A 6,151-nucleotide genomic window follows, 5' to 3' on the forward strand; every position below is an offset into this window, starting at 1 on the left:
ATAAATCACATGTTAAAGGTTCAAAATACCTAATAATAGATGATGAATCAAAACCCACATAAATCCTAAGTCTTCATTTAGCACTCATTTTAGTATGTTGTGGGGGGTGAAATATGGACTTTGATAGCACAATCAAAAACCCGTATGTGAGAAATACTAGGTTTAATAACAATCCCAATTAAAATACAATAATCATCAAATGTTTGTGTTTTAAATTCACCAATATTGTCAAAACGAATAATCTTAATTGAGCAATCGAGGAATTGTGCTCATAGTTTTATAATTTAAACAAGTATTCTAGTAAAGGTTACATTCTTAGTGGAACAGCATGTAAAATGTAATCATCTAGTAGAAGAATCAATTAATACCATAAAATAATAAAATGGTCCACATGATTGAGTGTATTATCCCACATATATCTTCATAAAATTTTTCTAAGAAAATTGGAGATTCAATATTAACTTTTGTAGTTGAAACTCTAATGACTAACTTACTTTGCGAACAAATTACACATGGATAATTATTAAGTAAAAGAATCTTATGCTTCTATAAAAGATATCCATGTAAATTGTTTATCATACAACCCCCAATCAAATGGTTAATATTTCCATTTACATCAGCCAAAAAAATAGAGACATTTAAATGAACCACATCAATTGAGCCATCATAATTAGCAAAATTTATCTCCACTATCTTTTTCCCTAATTGATTTTTGGTAGAGATCCACAAGATCTTTTGCTGTACAACAGATATGTGCCCATTGCTTTTTTATTCTACATCTAAAGAAACTTTTTTTCATGTTCCTTTTTGGATGTGCAACTTCATTTACTTTGTGTCTTTTGAAATTGTTGTCTTCTTGTTGATTATTTCGTTCATAATTTATTCCACGTGCATGTTCGCGTCCGCATCCATGTCTAAATCTATGTCCACGTCCACATAGTTTTCTTGATATTGCAATTACTTTAGACAATGCAGTACCATTTGCTTCAGGTAATGGTACAGAACCAGTAACCCATGATTTCTCATCTGTAGTTCATTATTTTGTTCAACCACAAACATGCAAGATATGAGTTCTAATACTTTTTAAAATCACACTCATAATATTGTTGTTACAGAAGTACATTCGAAGCATGAAAGGTAAAAAAAAGGTTTTCTCCTACATATCAACAGTGATTTTTCTTCACACAATCAATTCTGAACATATTCTGAACAGTTTAGAATTGTACATACTAATAGTTTTGAAGTTTTTCAAACGGATGTGGATCCACTCATAGCAGGCTTTGGGAAGGATTATAATCCTCTGATGATCAAAATTTTCAATTAATTTTTATTCCAAAGAACCTGTGGATATTTTCTTAGTAAGGTATTCAATTTCCAATCTATCGTGAAGATGATAACATAGGAAGATGAGTTTTACACGATCTTGCAGTGATTCTTTGTTTTCATCTTTTATTCCCTTCAAACCTTTTGAAATAAGATGGATATCAGCATTGAGTACCATGACAAATAATTTTTGTCAGATATGTCAAGTACAGCAAACTCAAGTTTTGAGATGTTTGCTATTTAATTAACTACACAATAAAGCAAAAAGAAATATAATTAGTTTCGAAAAATATGATTAAACATCAGATAATAGTTAATTAAGTAGTTAATATCATGACATAAGTTACATATTTTTCTTTAGGGATAAACATTAATTTAAAATAATATGTTTTTCAAAACATGTGCTACCTCGGGAGTACATTGTATTTTACTATTATTTCTTCATGTGCAATATGCCAATATTTTTTTGGAATATTAAAAATTATAATGCATGCTCTTCAAGAGTAAGTAATATTCTTCTGAATTATCAATTATAATGTTGTGCTACATTAGAAGCAACGACAAACTATTATTTAGGAATATTAGCTCTTCAGGAGCTATGTGTTATTTATAGAATTATGCTTCTTTGGGGATCAACAACAACAAAAAATAAATTCAATAATTGAAGTTTTATTGCTCAACATTTTTTTTAAAGAAAAGATGATGAAACCTATATAGATATCGTTACAAACATTATACATGAACAATTAAATAATTACTAAACATTCATTAAGTAATTAAACAATCGAGTATAGAAACCATTGCTAAACATTTATTAGTAAGTAATAATTCAATTGCTTCATTATCGACATACAAACAGAATGCATGTACAAGCAATAAAATAGCTAAATAGTAGGGTGTGTGTACAAGCAATAAAATAATTCTAGATATAGAGATGCATATGTTAAACAATTCGGTTTGGGCCATGCAATTCAACTGAATGATTGAGGCAACATTGATTGTGATACAAAAAAGCTTGGCTTTTTTCTCTAGTTAGCAGACAAAAAAATTGCCATTGAAAAAAATTGATTTCGAGAGACAATTATGACTATTGAAAAAAAAATTCGTAGACAAAGAATTGGCATGGATGAATCAAACTAAAGAGGTGAGAATTGATTTCGATAGAATATTATAATGCATATGTAGAGAAGAAAATTCACACATCATTGAAAATTATTGCCTTCTAAGAAAACCTTGTTGATAACATGTTATAAAAGATAGCAGACTTATGTGTATTACAATGAGAATCAAATTCTCATACTTAAAGAAAATGATTAGGGATACAATAATATTAATTTTTATGACTATAGGCGTACAATTGTCATTCACTAATAAACTTACAATTTACAACAAAACAAAATTTGCAATATATTTTGGAAATGAGGAGGAAATGTATATTATCGACCTTGATCTATTGCTTTAGTAGCAAAAGTAACGCCCCGACCCGCATGGACGGAAACATCACTCAACCATTGTACCTTAGCCGTAAAGTTAGTTCAATATATTTTTTAGTAGAAGGTATAAATATTAAATTTTAGAATTTAATTAAAGAATTTCTTTTTTTTAAAACAATAATTCAATTCTAAAAGAAAACAATTTCAAAAAAATGTTTTTAGAATGGGTTCCATGCATGTAACAACTATTGACATGAAATTTTGGCAAAATTTAAAAAGTAATGTTGCAGTTCCAGTTTTTTTTGTCTCAAACAGTAATTGTCAAAAATAAATTTGTTTTCATAGCTATCGACCTTGAAATTTCATTAAATTTCAATGTAAGGTAGTAAACTCCTTATAATATGACATAATCAAAAATTAGCTTCCGTCGACATCATATGGGGCATTAAAATATTTTTCAAAACTTAGCAGCGACCCGGTTGAAAGGTAAACCGGTGCAGTTTACTTAAAATGACATATAAAATTCCACCGACGTCAAGACCACATGATTTAAAATTTATCCAATAGCTAATCCATGAGACTATCAAATCCAATTGGTTTCATCCAAAAATTTCAAGTAACGAGTGATTTATAAATTTTTGAAAACAAGGATGGAAGCTGAAAAACAGAGACAGCACCCAACATAGTTTATTTTATGTGACATATTACCTTTTACCGATATTAGATTGACATGATTCCAATTTTATTCAGCATCTAACTTATTAGGCTATCCAATCCAATTGGTTTCGTATAAAAATACCAAGTAACAAAAGAGTTATGATTTTTTTAAAGATGAGGCAGAAACTGAAATTTTTGAAGAGACATCAAAACTTTTTAAGTCGCTAACTTTTTTTTTTGTATACGGTGATTTGTAAAGTTATTCTTGTGACGTATATCTACTTTCAAATATAATTTATTCATAACGAGTGTTCGTAAAATAGATCCACACAATATTCATTGGAATCAAATTTAAAGAAAGTGTAAACATCTCAAAATCAACTAAAGATGTAAATCACCGGCTTCTCCATAACATGTTGCATCATCATTTACCATCATCTATGCCTGAAGGAAAATTCATTCAACTTGTAGGAAGGGAATTAACCTATGAGTTTGAAACTCAATAGATATCATCAGTGCAATTCGTTATAAAATTAAAAATTTCGAACTATAGATTCATATCATCGCACGTAGATGGATTTCCGGCAAAATCCAATTACTATAGCATTATCATAACACGTAGAGCCAGAGAATGATCATTCAAACTATTGTAGTGCCGAAGCACCGTACTAGAAGGTACCATTTTATTTAAACATTTATCGAAAAATCAGATTTGAAAACGAATGAACACTTGCACCTCTACCTACCTTGAATTTTCTTGGATAAAAGAACAAAATTTATAGAAAACCTTCCTTCTTCTCACCCTTGTTATTCCTTAAGTTTAACTTGATATGAAATATATTTTTTCGAGAGAAAATGAGATGAAATTCGGATTTGAAGAGGAGTGTAATGAAAAAGTGACATTCCACTTCTATAACCTTTCTTTTTAATGAAAAAATTAAGTGGGGGAGTTGTATTATCATTAAATTTATTAAACTTAGTCTTTAACTAAGAATTTGATGAGTCTCTAAGCCATAAAAATAATTCATATGAAAATTTTATAAAAAAAAATATCTACATGGTGATTTGAACCTGGGTTGCCTATATGAAATAGCATGTAGATAACCATTGTGGAAACCTAGTTATTCATTAAATCTTTGTAATCAATTTTACTTAAACTTAATCTTTTAAATTGTTGGGCTTTTAATTAACTTATGACTTGGGCTTTCGTAATCTTACATGGGTTGAGCTTCCACAGGTTGTTTCTAAAATGGGTTAGGCTCATGGTGCTAAATCATCACAAAATATTAGCATAATTCCATTTTATTTTTCTCAGCTTCTACAACCCTTACACCTTAAATAAAATTTCGTTCTCGAAATTTACCTTATGGTTGGACAAAGAGTGTTGGGTATTTGTCTTTAACTTCTTCTCTTTCCCAAGTAGCTTCTTTTACTCCATGATTATTCCATTGCACCTTGACCAGTTGAATCTCCTTGTTCCATAATTTATGTACCTTTTGATCCAGTATCTTGATCGGTAATTTCTCATAAGATAAGTCTTTTTGTACTTCCAAGGATGATAGTTGACCACATGATCAGGATCATGCATATACTTTCTGATCATCGATACATGAAACACATTGTGAACTGCTGATAGTTCAGGTGGCAACGCCAATCGATAAGTCACATTTCCAACCCTGTCAAATATTTCAAAAGGTTCGATATAACGAGGTCGTAGTTTGCCTTTCTTGCCGAACCTAAGTACACCCTTTATTGGTGCCACCTTTAGAAAGTCTTTCTCTCCAACTTCAAATTCCAAGTCTTTTCTCCTGGTATCTGCATAACTCTTTTATCTATCTTGCGCGGCCTTTATCCTGATACGGATCTTATCAATGGCTTCAACTGTTTTTTCAATGATCTCTAGTCCCAAAACTCTCTTTTCTCCAATTTCGTCCCAATGAACAGGTGATCTGCATTTTCTACCATAGAGAGCTTCATACGGTGCCATTCTAATAGTTGCTTGGAAACTGTTATCATACACAAATTCTACCGGAGGTATATATGATTCCCAACTGCCTCCTAGATCCAGAACACAAGCCCTTAGCATATCTTCCAAAGTTTGAATGGTCTTTTCAGACTGGCCATCAGATTGAGGGTGATATGCTGTACTGAAATTCAATTTCGTTCCCATAGCTCCATGTAAACTCTTCCAAAACTTTGACGTAAATCTCGGATCTCTATGAGATACAATGGACACGGGGACACCATGCAATCTTACAATCACTCTAATGTACAACTGCGCCAGCTGATCTAGATTGAATGTCATTTCTACTGGAAGAAAATGAACGGACTTTGTTAGACGATCCACTATTACCCATATAGCATTCTGTCCTCTTGCTGACCTTGGAAATCCTACCACAAAGTCCATTGCGATATTATCCCACTTCCATTCAGGTATGTCTAATGGATTTAATAACCCTGCCGATCTTTGATATTCCGCTTTAACTTGTTGGCATACTATGCATTTTGCCACAAATGAATCTATACTTCTTTTCATATTCCTCAACCAAAATGTATTTCGAAGGTCTCAAGACATTTTTGTACCACCAGGATGTGCGGCGTACGGGGTGGAATGAGCCTCCTCCAATATTTCCTTCCTCAAAACTTCATCATTTGGTACACAAATTCTTCCTTTAAACATTAGTGCCTGATTCGAAGCTATTCCAAAATCCTTTCTCTTATCAGTACCAATCTCGTTC

This window comes from Olea europaea, chromosome 7 (assembly GCF_002742605.1).
Source record: "Olea europaea var. sylvestris chromosome 7, O_europaea_v1, whole genome shotgun sequence".
NCBI classification, from domain to species: Eukaryota; Viridiplantae; Streptophyta; class Magnoliopsida; order Lamiales; family Oleaceae; genus Olea; species Olea europaea.